We start from the raw sequence: 15,467 nt of genomic DNA on the forward strand, positions 1-15,467 counted from the left end.
AGGCACAAAAATATGACCTCTACAGAATTTAACTTGTATGATTTGCTGTCTTTATTCTGAAGTCAAATATTGTTTTACAGTGCAGTATCAGTCAAGGTGAAATTAAGTGGAAACAGGCATATACTGATGCTACACCTCTTTTAAAGCAGGTTTATTGTATTTATTTCACATAATTACAAAGTAAGAAGATTGCTTAATTCATGGTTGAGTAAGACTAGATTGGAGCCCTGCACTTGAGAATTCAAATTCAGCAATATTCTGCAGAACCAGTCCATGGCTTTTCAGAACATTCAGCAACTGACTAAAATTTTCACCCACAGATGAGTTTTCATTATTGTATCTGAATGACGGTGTTGCTTGTGAATGGTAGGTTCTGTAACCTGAAAGAACGAAATCAATAACCAGTCAACATTTCTTCAAATGATCATTCTTTCCTAACACAGTAAGGTTAGTAATTCAGGTTGAGGTTCTGGATATAGATTTGCTGGAAGGTTCATTTCCAGATGTTTTGTCACCCTACTTGGTAACATTTTCAGTGGGCCTCCAGGCAACTGTTTGGGTTGACTGTCATCATTTCATGTCCTTTTTCTAAGGGGACAGTAGATAGTTCTGGTTGGAATTCCATGCTTCCAGGAATTGTCTGTTTGGCCAATCTACCACCCCCTGTGAAAAAGAACAGGCAATGACATCTACCCAAAGAAACCTAAACATAAATAAAAAGCAAGAATCAGCAGCAGGGCTTCACCTGGAGGCCCACTGAAGAGGTTACTTAGTAGGGTGACAAACCTACATCCAGGTCATTCTTTCCTCTTAATAGACAATACTATTTGTGCCAAATAATGTGGATAAGAAATTATTCAGCTGGATTCCTAATTTTAGGACTTAATTACTGGGCCTGTTACCAAATCTCATTGCAGTTATCCAATGAATTAGCACCAGACCTGTTTCAATTACAGATGTACATAAAAGTCAAGCAGGGTACATTCCAATAGTGAAACCATAATGATTCATGTACAGTATGGAAACAACTTTCTGTCCAACTAGTCCTTATCCCAATCTAATCTGGCCCATATTTCTCCAAACCCTCATTGATATCAACATTTAAAAGGCATCTGGATGGGTATATGTTCATCAGACTGAAAACTAGGAGGTATGGGATAATAAGTGGTAAAGTTAGTGGTTCTTGCAGCATTCATCTCTATCATGTGCATATCCTCTTGCAGCAGCTGTAAAATCAGCAAGAAAGATAATCTAAAGCTGAGTAACTTTAATGCTTGCACTGGCTGTTCAGATAATACATGCAAACATTACTCCTCACTGAACTGGGCACAGGAGGGGGGGGGAGATATGGCCAAGGTTAGATTTAGATATTTATGAAAATAAATTCTAAGTAGACATAAGCACCTATTAAATTGCTTGTATTGTGTTTTAATAGTCAATTTATTAATAGGTATTTGAAGTCTTGTTTGTTAAATGAATATGTTCTTGTCTGCTTTAACCAGCGCACTGGCAGAAAAAGCAAAGCCCTATGTGGTAAATTAAAGCATGAACTCCAATCGTTCTTTACATTCTGTTCCATCTCACTGTCTTCAAGTTCACCTTTTCCAGGACATCCATCTCATTCCTTCATCTTATTCTGACTTAATTACCCAACATAAATTTATGTTCATCCAAGTCTCTGCTGCTTGTAACTTAACTCACTCCAAGCATCATTTCAGAACAGGATCATATGGCTTCCAGTCAAAAAGCCTCAATTACATAATCACCATCCTAGTTTTCAAATCTCTCTATGGCTTAGTTCCTTTCTAATTGTGTGACCTCCACCAAATCCACATTCCTCCCAAGATATCTGTAGTCCTCTAATTCCAGCCTCTTGAGCATCATCAATTTTAGTTGCTCCTAATTAGGGACTTTAGCAACCATATTCGAAGTTCTAAATTTTTTTTCCCCTAAACCTCTCCAGAGTCAGATGTACAGCACGGAAACAGACCCTTCGGTCCAACTTGTCCATGCTGACCAAGTTCTCCCTCCTCCAAAAATACATACATCTGACCAAGTTTGTGATCTTCTGTCCTGACATCTTTGTGTTGCTCAATGACAAAAATTGCATGTTAAGCATGTGATATTAGCTAAATTGAAAGTACAGTACAACTGCTGATATTTATGTCAGCAGGTTCCTGCTATGCCAAGACTTGCTCAAAGTTTCTAGAATACAGACAATATTGCAACTGAAGTCACTACCTGCCTCCCCTTAGGTTTCAACTGATTTTTTTTTCATGTTAATTTTTAAAATTTCAAACAATTATCTTCACCTTCAGACCACAAGGTTCTGCTCTCCAGTCTGTAGTCAGGATGGTCTACTGGTCGGAGACAAAATAAAATAGAGAAGATTAATGAGACATCTAGAGATTAGATATTGGGAGCAGGAAGATACTCAAACCAACATCACCAAAGAAATGTCAGAAAGCTTGAGGTCAGTGTATCAACAGTCAGTGTTTGATAAAGCATAGAAGGAGACAACTCAACCCATTATGTGTGCAGATCTTTTTGTTTTTAAGTGGTAACCATTTCATCTACTCTCCTGATGTTTCATTGTGGGTATGTATAATTTCCCATTTGGAAGTTACTGTATAATCTGCTTTTACTGACATTTTTAGTGGTTCCCAAGTTGTGACAATTCATTGCACATATTCTCCCCCCACCATGCTGCTTCTGGTTCATTTGGCAAATACCTTACAACATATACTACTACCACCTGATATCAAATGAAAGCTGATCTGATATGGTAGGCCCAACTCCAATGGCCACTGAATGGAGACTGTCCAATCTCATTTATTCCTACAGCAACTTTCTAGCCATTTATCTGCTCTGGATTCACCACAGGTTCTGCCATTGTAGGAATGACAAATGCTTAAATGCACTGCGCAATCCACTTGACCTTTATCAATAACATGAAACACCATCACAAAAATCTCCATGCACTTGCCAATCAATTACTTGGAGAAAAAATGACTTATGTAGGATTATCCTCACAAAAAGATCCATTTTGCTGGCATTCATTGACAGATAACTGTTAGTTCAGGATCTATCCTGATCTTGGTTTATCAGCCCAGACTAAATGTGCTAGGTCTAAACTGGCAACTATTTCCCCTCAGTAGGGCAACAGGAAAGGAAAAACAGAAACCTATATTACATTTGAGAGCTTTCAATTTTAGTTGTGAATAAAACAGCAGTCGACATATTTCCACCTTGCAGCTTTATTAGAGTGATTTTACTATTTTTATTGTGCAGGATAACATGACTTATGAACAGTTTCCACAGACTGAAAAGATATATCCTAAACACATTTAAATCTACAGTCAGTGCTTGTTCCCTCTCAACTACATAAGCCTTTCACATAGTTCATTTAACACCAGTACAACCATTAACCTCTCAACCAATCCCCAATGGCTTCACTGGAGAGTACAGTTAAAACTAAAGGAAACTGAATTGATAAGTGGAAGCTTGCTCAGACAGATTATGACCCAAAGACTACACAAACACTTTTTTGAAGAAGCCAACTAGAGTGCAGAGAATCCTAAAAACAGAATATCCACATTTGCACACTGCCTCCTTCTCCGCTCCGCTCAAGAACTATTACAACAGTATTATGAACACATCAAAACTCTATTAGACAACATGTATGTACAATTGGATAAAAGGAAGGAAAACCCCAAGCTCTCAGAATCATTTTAATGTTCGTCACAGTATTCAGATAATACATGCAACCACTATTCATCACTGAACCTTGAGGAGAAAGTAAGAGATGGAAAGAAGGCATAACCCAGGGAAAATTCAGAAAGCTAGTCTTAGTCATGGAGCAATGAGCTCATCATCTGAAAGGTGCATTTACACTAAATCTCTATTTTAATACAATTATCTATTATACTGGTATTTAATATGGCCAATCTGTTAACCAGAGTAGTTTTTCAAATGTAATAAGCAGGGCACTAAATGATTAACTAAAACCTTAGGAAGATATTCATATGAAACACCAAAGGCTATTTATTCTGAAAGTTTGCTGCTTTGACAAAATCACAAACTGTTGTTCAAAGTTTCAATACAGATAGAAATGTACCTCCAAGAAATGTGCCTGCAGCTCCCAGTACTTCTTCCTTTATTAACTGGCGCAGTTATCATTCTCAATTCTTCACTTCAAACAGCTTCACAAAATGAGACCAAGAAACTCCTCCCAAACATAGTCTCAGACTGATGCCAACACGATGCACTGTTCAGAGGCAAAGAAAGAAACATTAACAGCTTAACAGACGTCCGTGTTTAAGTCGATGTTTCGGCTGCAAGCCCTGGCTTATTTCATCAAACACCCTGGAACGTAATTAGGAAAGGTTCTGATCCATCTCTGCATCAACCTAACGGCAGCCTTCACATCAGTGAATTATAAAATGAAACAACACATGTTATAAAGCTATCCAGCCCCATTACATCCATATTACCTATTTTAAAGAGTTATTGAATTAGTCCCAGATTCCTAATCTTCCATAGTATCAGTTCAAACATGCAGAGGTTAGGTGGATTGGCTATGTGAAATTACCCAGAGTGTACAGGGATGGATTAGCCACGGTAACGTGTGAAGTTGTGGGGCTGCATGCGATGCTCTTTGGGGGTCAGTGGGGACTTGATGGGCCTAATAGCCTCTTTCCACACTAAGGATTCTATGATCTGAACACATTTGCCTTTCGATTATTGATCAAATCCTAAATTTTGAATTATTCAATCTTATTCAATAATTATTTCAAATTGTACATTCCAGATCATAACTGGATTCATATAATTCTTCCCTTTCAGTCTACTTTGGGTTCTTCTGCCAACTCCCTTTAATAAACTCCCCATTGGGTATCCTGGAGGTTGACTTGAGTGGCAGTCCTAATTGGGACTAAATGAGAGTTAACCTTGTGTCATAGACCTAAATCCATAATTCACTGAGAGGAGGCGATGCAAACACATTGCTCTTGGCCATGTTTTAGCCATCTTTCTGGACTAGATTGAAAGTAGGCATCAAGATGCCAAGATCAATTCTTCAGTACTGTGCCACCAATCCACTAAAATAGCATGCTGACATGGTGCATGCAGTTCTTTCCATTGAGCTTGACATAAAATTAATTTGAAAAATAATTACAAACAGCCAAATAGAGAAATTTGTTGACACAAAGATATCAAACACCAATCTAGTTAAGTGACAAAGATCAATTACTAAATTGGAAGTCTACATTGAGTTACAATCCTGGAGTAGAGATCATACTTACAGCCTCTGGACTCACTAATGAGGAGCACAGTTATGAAAGGGATATTGAAACCTATCCAGCTCTTATATTGGTAAACATTCCTCTTGAAATAATATTAGTTTGGGCCTAATTTCATTTAATCCCATTATATTCGAAAGGGAGAAAGTTATACAGAACAGAGGCCTATGAAAATGAACATATCTGTAATCTCAGAGATCAAGGCAAAGCGGAGTTTATCCTGAGGGTCACCACGCCTCAGGCAAGGAGACAGGCTGGGAACACTTTTCATCAGTACACACACTAGAAAAAGTCAGTTGTCAAGGAGAATACTGAAATACAGGCTACTAGACTAGATGAGATTGAGGTTTACAAGATGTTAGCAATTCTGGAAAATGTAAAAGTAGATAAGTCCCCTGGCATTTATCCCAGGATTCTCTGGGAAGCCAGAGAGAAGATTGCAGAGCCTTTGACTTTGATTATGTCATCATTGTCCTCAAGACTAGCGCCAGAAGACTGGAGGATAGCAAATGGTATCCCCTTGTTCAAGAAGGGGAGTGGAGTAGAGACAACCCTGGCAATTATAAACCCTACTTCGGCTGTGGGTACACTGTTGGAAAGGGTTATAAGAAATAGGATGTATCATCATCTAGAAAGGAATACGTTGATTAGGGATAGTCAACATGGCTTTGTGAAGGATAGGTCATGCCTCACAAACCTTATTGAGTTCTTTGAGATGGTGAGCAAACAGCTGGAGGAGGTTACAGTGGTTGATGTGCTACATATGGATTTCAGAAAGGTGACTGATAAGGTTCCCCACGGTAAGCTATTGCACAAAATACAGAGGCATGGGATTGAGGGTGATTTAGCTGTTTGGATCAGACGTTGGCTGGCTGAAAATGACAGAGGGTGGTAGTTGATGGGAAATATTCATCCTAGAGCTCACTTACTAGTTTATCGCAAGGATCTGTTTTCGGTCCACTGCTGTTTGTCATTTTTATAAATGACCTGGATGAGGGCATAGAAGGATGGGTTAGTAAATTTACAGATGACACAAAGGTCAGTAGAGTTGAGGAGAGTGACAAAGGATGTTGTAGGTTACAGAGGTGCTGTAGTTGGCCGATGGAGTTTAATTCAGAGCATGAGGTGATTCACTTTGGAAGGAATAAAAAAAAGTACTGGGATAATGGTAAGATTCTTGATAGTGTAGATTAACAGAGAGATCTGTGTCCAGGTACTTAGATCCCTGAAAATTGCCACCCAGATTGATCAGGTTGTTACAGCTGCATACGGTGCATGACCTTTCATTGGTGGAGGGATTGAGTTTCGAAAACATTGGGTCATGCCGCAGCTGTGGTGAGGCTACATTTATAGTGTCGCGTACAGTTCTAGTCACCGCATCACAGGAAGGATGTAGAAGCTATGGAAAGGGTTCAGAGGAGTTTTACTAGGATGTTGCCTGGTATGGAGGGAAGGTCTTACGAGGAAAGGCTGAGGGACTTGAGGCTGTTTTCGTTAGAGAGAAGAAGGTGGCTTAATTGAGACATATAAGATAATCAGAGGGTTAGATAGGATGGACCGTGACAGCCGTTTTCCTCGGATGGCAATGGCTACCATGAGGAGATGTAGCTTTAAATAGAGGGGTGATAGAAATCAGACAGATGTCAGACTAACAGGAGCATGGAACGCAGTGCTTCCAACAGTAGAGGACTCGCCAACTTTAAGGGCAATTAAATGTTCATTAGATAGGCATATCGACAAGAATGGAATGGTGTGGGTTAGATGGCCTTCAGATTGGTTCCACAGGTCAGCACAGCATCGAGGACTGAAGGGCCTGTCCTGCGCTGGAATGTTCTATGTTCTATTAAAGCAGAACCTTCATGGTGACCCCAGCCAGTGGGAGAACTGACCCCATACTGTTGGCCTTACACTGCATCACAAACCAGCAGTCCAGCCAACTGAGCTAACCAACCAATACTAATTTTAGGGCTTTCACTTTTAGCAAATGAACAAATGGGGGAGTAGGCAGACGTATTTGCCCTTTATTGTATTATTAGACACTCCAGCTTGATATTATACATACATGAACTGTTCATAGGATAATATGACCCAGGAAGAAATTCCATAAACTGGAAGAAATAACCTAAAATCTTGGAGCTAGGAGTTGAACGGACATCATTACTGCTTAGTTAATAGACACAAAATAATCTTCATTATGGAACCAAAGTGGAAACGTTATCCTAATAAAATAGCAGCATACAAAATATTCTAATGATAGTTTCAGGCGACTAACTGGGTATAAACATTTTATCTTACCTTTATAGGTTGCTATTTCAAATGTCATGTCACCATTTATATCTATTACACCCTTTATACTCTGTACACTTCTCACCCTGTTGCTCTAACAACAATTTAACTGGGTATCTTCACAATGTGAGTTGAGAATAATTCCCCCAAACCATTTCCCGAAGATGTCACCAATTGACAATGTTAAAGGTAAAGAAAGTTAAACTTCGAAATGAATTTTCAACCAGTGAGATTTCGATATGAGGGATAAATTGGTGCAAAGAGTTTATGGAAAATCATTCAAATTTCAGATATCAACGTAATTTTTTTTAAAAATACAGCAATCAACTAGTGCACAATCATGAAAAAGGACACTGGCCTTTTCTGTTCCAGTTTGATGAGACTGCCTATAGCCTCAAAGTTATCATAGCCATACATTCAACACCCCAAAATATTCTTTCATTGGCACAGTTTTCCTGTGTGGACAAAGCAAGTTTGTAAAGCAGATACACTATCAAAACCTCCCCTGTCCAAATAAAATGACCGACAGTCAGATTCAGCATAGGAACAAGAACGTTTCAAGAATCTCTTTAGACAAGACCACTTCACTGGAAATCTGTTGTGCTGTTACAGACTGGATTGGATTATCTGCTGTATGAAATCCTGGATGTCATGGATGAGTAAGAGAAATAAGCTGAGAAAATAATGTGTTGTATGAAGTCTATGACCATTGTGAGAGTATTATAAATGCCAGTACTACCCCTATGAGATAATGTATACAGAATCAACATAAGAGTACGGCCCAAGCTCTCAGAATAATATAATGCTCGTCACCTGCAGTTCAGATAATACATGCAAATATCATTCATCACTGAACTTGAGCACTGTGGGAAAAGAGGACTTTCCAAGAAAGACTTCAAAATTTAATTTTGACCAAAAGAAATTGTTACATATAATTACGTTCATGTTATCTAAAAGTGCACTAACTCTTTTTTTACATCATTTTAAAACAGTGATTAATCAGTCAGCAAGTGCTCAATACAGTTCACCTGCTAACTGGGTAACCTTAAAACTTTCCCAGTGCATTAATCAGAAAAACTGAAAGTCCGTGATGCTCTGATACATTATATAATCTCTATTTATTCAGAAAGATTACGACTTTGACAGGTTTGCGTGTTTTGTTCAAAATTCCAATATACAGAATTGTACCTCCACTTCTTGCACTTGCACCTCAGTTATCAATTGTTCTTCGACTCTTCATTTCGAAGAAGGATCCTCACATGATGGAACTAGGAAACTTCCAGCCAATCGTGCAAATGAGGTGGAATAGTGCACTGTTCACAAACAAAGAAAAAGACAAAAAGGGTCACAGAGATGTACAGCAAGGAAACAGACCCTTCTGTCCAATTCGTGCATGCCAACCAGATATCCTAAATAAATCTAGTCCCATACCCCTCTGGACCCTTCCTATTCATGCACCCAACCAGATGCCTCTAAAATGTTGTAATTGTACAAGCCTCCACCACTTCATCTGGCAGCTCATTCCATACACACACCACCCTGTGTGAAAAGTTGTCCCCTAGATCCCTTTTAAACCTTTCCCCACTCAACTTAAACCTGTACCCTCTGGTTTTGGACTCCGCCACCTCCAGGAAAAGACCTTGGTTATTCATCGTATCCATGCCCTTCAGGATTTTATTAACTTCTAATGTCAAAGAAATATTACTGACTTAGTCAAAGGGATGATCTGGCTATAAACAGCAAGCCTCTGTTTACCAAACTCCCACTGCACTTCATTGGGAAAGATTTTGACCTAATTACGTATTAACAAAACGACAGCCAACACACTCAAAGTATGAAGTGGTACACAAAAATACTTGCCCTATCACATCCAGATCATAACTCTCTGCACATATTTTCTCCCTTCATGTTGCCTTTTGGCTTGCAAATTCCCTGAAATAAAGTGGACTCTTTTGCATGAGGATGCATATCTGTATGAGACTGGTAGCAAATCATGCCATGTGTGCAAGCGTATTTTGCACTAAATGAAAAACACCCAAATGTATTATTCTATATCAATCACTTCTCACCATCCATCTGGGCTGGACTAAATTCAGACTCTAAAACAGGGAATGGAACATAAAAACATACAAGAATTATACAGCACAAAAGAGGCCCTCGAGCCCATTCTCTCTGCACGTCATCAAGCACTTTATTTCCTACAGGGCATCGATCAGATCACTCCTACTGTCACATTTATAGTTTTGACCTCGTTATTTAGGAATTGAGGTAACAGAATTGAAGCATTTCAGAGAAGATTCACCCAACTGATTCCTGGGATGAGGAGTTCTCTTATTATAAATTGGAGATGTTGGGCTTGTTTCTATTCACATTCAGAGAGCTGATCTTATTGAAATATACAAGATCCTGAGTGGACTTGACAGGAAAGTATACTTTGCTTTGTGGAAGGAAGTAGAAAAGGACACAAATTTTTAGAAGTGACTCCTATTTATCAGAGTCAAGGAGTATTTCTCTCTGTTAAAGATGCACAGGTCTTTCAGATACTTGCTCCCCAAAGAGAGGAGGCAGGGTCATTGAGTATTTGTAAGGAAGAAGTATAGATATTCTTGCCTAACAAGAGCACTGAGGTGTATTAGGGTTGGCAGGGCACATTAAATTCGCAACTTTATGAAACAGCAGAGCAGGTTTGAGGGCCAACTCGTGCTTACAATTCATACATTCCTTTATAAATGGCAAGATCATAGCTTAAATACAATGTGCTACTCAAACGACCATGAAGAGCCCGCTGACAGGATGCATTTGCACCTCCATATAACATCTTTATTTCCATACAGCACCAAGTGCTCAGAACACAATTTATTTTGTGAAAAAGTACAGCTTTTTGACACAGGATGATCTCATCATTGATCTCTCTTTTTGTCATCTGCTGAAAGACTAGTTGGCTAAAAAGCAATAGCAGGCCTGAGTGTCACTCTACATGACGAGCTCTTAGTCCTAGTTGAGGAACTGAAACTCATTCAACAACAGAAGTGACAATGGGCCTATCCTGCTTTAAATTCAATCCCTTTGAAGCACACAACAGCTGTGGTTCATTTCAACGGAAGTACAGAGAGCGAGTAGGGAGATGGTTAGGAGAAACTAAAGCTCATTTGGGAGCTCAGTTTTAATAAACAAAATGGATTGCAGACATTGTTCAAGCTTTCCTTTACAGTATCATTCAGCATTCATGCACATAAAATTATGAATACTTTTACTGTTCAGAATTACATGACCTACAAACACATTTACAAACTGGAAGGAAATATCCTGAACTCTCCGACTTATCAGCTTAACAGTCATCATTTCAGTTTATGTCTGCCAAACATCATATTACGGAACTAGGAATCACACCAGAAAACTAACAGTATTTACAAACTGAGAAAAACCCTTTTAAATTGAGTTTATACCCATAATTGCTATTTCCATCATGGTTTTAAACACTGTTCAAACCTATAGTGTGCTGAATAGTGTTTAAAACTATGATGAAAATAACAATAATGGTTATGCTGATCATCCCCTAATATCTGTACCCTTCTTACTTGATTCCTTTAATACCTAATGTTCGATGCTTTGTTTCAACTGGATACTTTACACAAAGCTTCAGAACTTCTTCCAAAGCAATTCCTTAATATCACACCAGAGGGCAATGTTCAAACTAAAGGAAGTTGAATTTTTGCTCAGGCGTTTGACATAAAAGCTCCACACAGTACAATAAATCATTTCTTTGGAAGGTTATTCTCAACTCAAATATCGCTGCATTAGGAAAATACTCTGTCCTCTTTCACGCAATTCACTGAAAACACTCTCCTTTTTAAGGATCTTTCCTGCTTCAATTTGGTGCTAATACCTCCCGTGATCAATGCTGATCATAGATTCCAGAGTTACAAAAACTTAGTTTTAATTGCATAACTGTGCTGTCTCTTAACAAAGTGACTTGATTACTTATCAGAAAAATGTCAACTGTCCAAATGTGATACTTAGTGAACAGACTTGGCAAATATTATAGGAGTATTCCAAAAATCTTATGAAACAAGACCACTTTGATGGAAATTTATTTTACATTTAAATATAATTGCACATTGTATGAAGTCCAACTCCATAGTAGGCAGAGATGGAAAACCTTTGGTCTTACATATGGGCAGCACAGTGGTTAGCACTGCTGCCTCACAGTGCAAGAGACCCAGGTTCAATTCCTGGCTCGGGCAACTGTCTGTGTCAAGTTCGCACATTCACCCTGTATCTGCGGGGATTTCCTCCGGGTGCTCTGGTTTCTTCCCAAAGTCCAAAGATGTGCAGGTTAGGTGAATTGGCCATGCTAAATTGCCCATAGTGTTAGGTGAAGGGGTAAATATAGGGGAATGGGTCTGGGTGGGTTGCTCATCGGCGGGTCGGTGTGGACTTGTTGGGCCGAAGGGCCTGTTTCCACACTGTAAGTAATCTAATCTAATCTAAATATGCAATCCAGCATTACAGAAATTCAAGAAGGGAAGATCCCAAGTTCTCAGAATGATTTCGAAATTCGTCACTGACAGTTCAGATAATACATGCAAGCATCATTCATCATTCAACTTGGGCATGGGGTAGAAGAAAGGAAATAAAGAAGAACTTTGAGGATAAATTAAAAATATTGTATGCCACAATAAGTATTATTCAACTACAAATAGAACTAGATATTTAAATTTTCTAAAATAAGCCCCTCATATTAAGTCCTTTGCACAGTATTTTTATACAGTTTTTAAATAAATAATTAATGTAGTTAACCCATTAACTGGATAGCTATTTATTCCAGAAGGTTAGAACTTTGGTAAGATTACAAATCATTGTTCAAAATTCCAAAAGACAGGACTGTACCTTAAGTTGTTGTGCCTGCATCTGACATTTGCTCCTTCGATCAACAAGTTCATCAGCATCCTCACTGATTCATCATTTCAAACCAGTATCTTCCCATCACAGGACTAAGTAAATCTCACAAACAGTCTCATGATTACACCGAATAGTGCACTGTTCAGAGACAAAAAAAAGAACACTGTCAGTGAATAAACTAATGTTTGGACCAAAAAGAAAGTGATAGTGAAGACTGTCTTTATCAAAATCCTATGCAAAGTTAGTGGGAAAATCTTCTGTGCATCAGCAGAATGATGACCTTCACATCATGGAATGATGCAGCACAGAATAAATCCACGGAGCCCACTGTATCTCTTCAAAAGTGTGGTCCAGTTAGATGCACTTCCCTGATCTTTCTGCTCAGTCTTACAAATGTTCCACTTTCTGGTTCCTGATTCAATTTCCAGTTCACACAGTTATTAAGCTGCTTCCACCATCATTTCAGGCAGTGTTCTCCAGATCATCATAACTAACCAGGCTCTCAGTAAAGTGTTAAACACTTGCAAAAGCAAAACTTGAAAGGGTATGGAGCAAGGCAAACATAGTAGAGGGAATGGCTTCATTGTGCAGTGCCAATAAGTAGCTCACTTGCTGAGTTAGAGGCTTTTAGGTCTGAGCTCAACAGGAGAGCTGCAAAGATATAAATCTAGACTGACAATCCAGTAAAGTATTGAAATAGTACTGTCAGATGGAAGGACTGCAGATGTTGGAGATCAAGTTGAAAAGTGTAGCGCTGGAAAAGCTCAACTGGTTAGGCAGCATATAAAACGTTTCGGGCATAAGCCCTTAATCAGGAATGTGGATGTGGGGAAGGAGGCTGGGAGATAAATAGGAGGATGAGACTGGGGAGGGGTAGCAGGTAGGTAATAGGTACATGCAGGTGGTGGTGGTGGTGGTGGTGGTGATGATGATACTTCAGAGGGAAGGGTGGAGTGGACAAGTGGGAAGGAAGGTGGACAGGTAGCACAGTTCAAGAGGGCGGTGCCAAATTGGAGGTTTGGATCTGGGATGAGGTGACGTAAGGGCAGATTTGGAAACTGATGAAGCCGGTGTTGATGCCATGTGGTTGAACAGTCCCAAGGTGGAAGATGAAGTGCTCTTCTTCCAGGCGTCAGGTGGCTTGGATTTGGTGGTGGACGCCACCCAGGACTTGCATGCCCTTGGCAAAGTGGAAGGGGAAGTTGAAATGGTCAGCCACAGGGCGGTGCGATTGTCTGGTGAGTGTACCAGAAATGTCCCTTGAAACGTTCAGCAAGTTGGTATCCTGTCTCACTTTTGTAAAGACGACCACGTCAAGAGCAACGGACACAGATGAGGTGTCTGATGTACCATCTTTAAAATGAAATGTTAAACTAAGATTCCCCTGCTCTCTCAGATGGATACAGAACAACTTGCGGTGTTAGTTTGAAGAGCAGGGAAATCCCTTCAGTGTCCTCACCTATATTTATTGGTCAACCAACATTTTAAAAAGACTAGCTATTCATTTACCTCAAATGTGATCTCAAATGCATCAAAGTTGCTTCCTACAGTACAACAACCATTTTAAATACATTTAATTGGCCATAAAGCACTATGGGCTGTCCTAAAATCATAAACTCACTGGAAAAAAAATTAAGTTGTTTTTGTACTGCAAAATTCTATGGCTCTGCATTAAAAACCATCAGAAAACAGCATTTACTTACCATTTATTTAGACCATGAGGGCATTCAACTTCAGGAATCAAAGATTTCATGCCCTGAGAATAACAAATTTAAGATCACATCAGACCACTACTAATGGGCACTTACAAGAATAGGACCGTAAAATCAGAACATTAGTCACAGTTAAAATATTACTTAGCTTACATAACATTTGAATTGCAACTGATCTTCCAATTTCACAATCCGAATAATAATTACTTTTCTTCAACACCTGTTATGTAATAAAATTCAAAAATTGATCAGTGATGCACTAAATAAAACCGAAATTTTCAAGAGGTTACACAGTCTTGCACAAAACAAGAGAACTTTACCCCTCATCAGATTTTAAAACTGCATAAATATGCCCAACTCAGTTAGTTATTGCTGCTAATTAATATTAGGGGTGATTCCAAAGTTGTGCTGCTCATTAATTTCCCAGCAGCTCATTGACTTCCAGCTGCAGCTCCACGTGTCAGCCTGCCATGCTGCCCTTCAATGAGGAGCTCCAGAGCTCCTGGGTCAGTTCTCCTGTACAGTTTGCCCCCTCGTTATTTCCCAATGCCAGTAAAAACACAATTGAGGATTGGATTGGACATGACCATCAAACTGAATTGGGGAAGCCCAGTCAATGCCCTGGCTCCTGGCTCCAGTCACAGGCCCAGGCCCAGGCCCAAGCTGAAGTTCGCCTGATTTTAACTGCCCCAGCCCTTACAAATCCCCCCTCACCAGAATCGGAACAGGCCGTTGTACTATCCTATCGCATTAATGACTCGGTTCCTTACCATTTCACCGACTCCAGGGAGCGGTAGGGGAAGGGGAAGGGGAAGGGGAGCAGCCACCTCTCCCTCCTCACCTAACCGCCGCCATGCGTCCGAGCAACCTGCACATAATGCGCATGCGCAGCGCGCAGTGCTGTCTGGGGGCTGTAGTCCCTCGGGCGGCGCTCTATTCCCCCGAAATGTGGAGAGAGAAACTACAACTCCCGGGAGGCTTGCGCGCACGCGCGCGGTCTAGGAAGGCAGACAGACAATCAGCGCCCCCAGCGAGCTTTAGGCTGCGATTAACCAGAGTCATCCAGACGGGGACAGAAGCTGACTCGCCAGGATAAAATTAGAACCACGTAGCGGGACGGGGGGGAGAAATTGGTTAAAACTCGGACAGAGGAACCGCTGCTTGGCTCAAGCTGAACGCGTGCCCAATGGCGAACGCGGTAACAGTCACGTGCCCGCCCAAGTAAGGATGGGGTGCGCTCGTCTGGTACCTGACTGGAGAATCCGGC

At 40.0% G+C, this 15,467-nt stretch overlaps 1 long non-coding RNA gene across 3 annotated transcripts; it reads right to left on the reverse strand.

Moving 5' to 3' along the window:
* Positions 1–138: 138 nt before the first annotated feature.
* On the reverse strand, positions 139–15,061 carry LOC132824020 (uncharacterized). Of its 3 annotated transcripts, none has more exons than XR_009645627.1 (8): positions 14,971–15,061; positions 14,354–14,420; positions 14,192–14,244; positions 12,477–12,626; positions 8,775–8,899; positions 4,118–4,267; positions 2,313–2,357; positions 139–380 (listed from the first exon to the last, which is right to left on the reverse strand). It is a non-coding gene; the product is annotated as an uncharacterized LOC132824020 (long non-coding RNA). The 3 variants fall into 3 exon arrangements; XR_009645629.1 differs by having other exon boundaries at positions 2,313–2,360; XR_009645628.1 differs by lacking the exon at positions 14,354–14,420.
* Positions 15,062–15,467: the final 406 nt, after the last annotated feature.

Source organism: Hemiscyllium ocellatum, chromosome 17, assembly GCF_020745735.1.
Source record: "Hemiscyllium ocellatum isolate sHemOce1 chromosome 17, sHemOce1.pat.X.cur, whole genome shotgun sequence".
Classification (NCBI taxonomy): Eukaryota; Metazoa; Chordata; class Chondrichthyes; order Orectolobiformes; family Hemiscylliidae; genus Hemiscyllium; species Hemiscyllium ocellatum.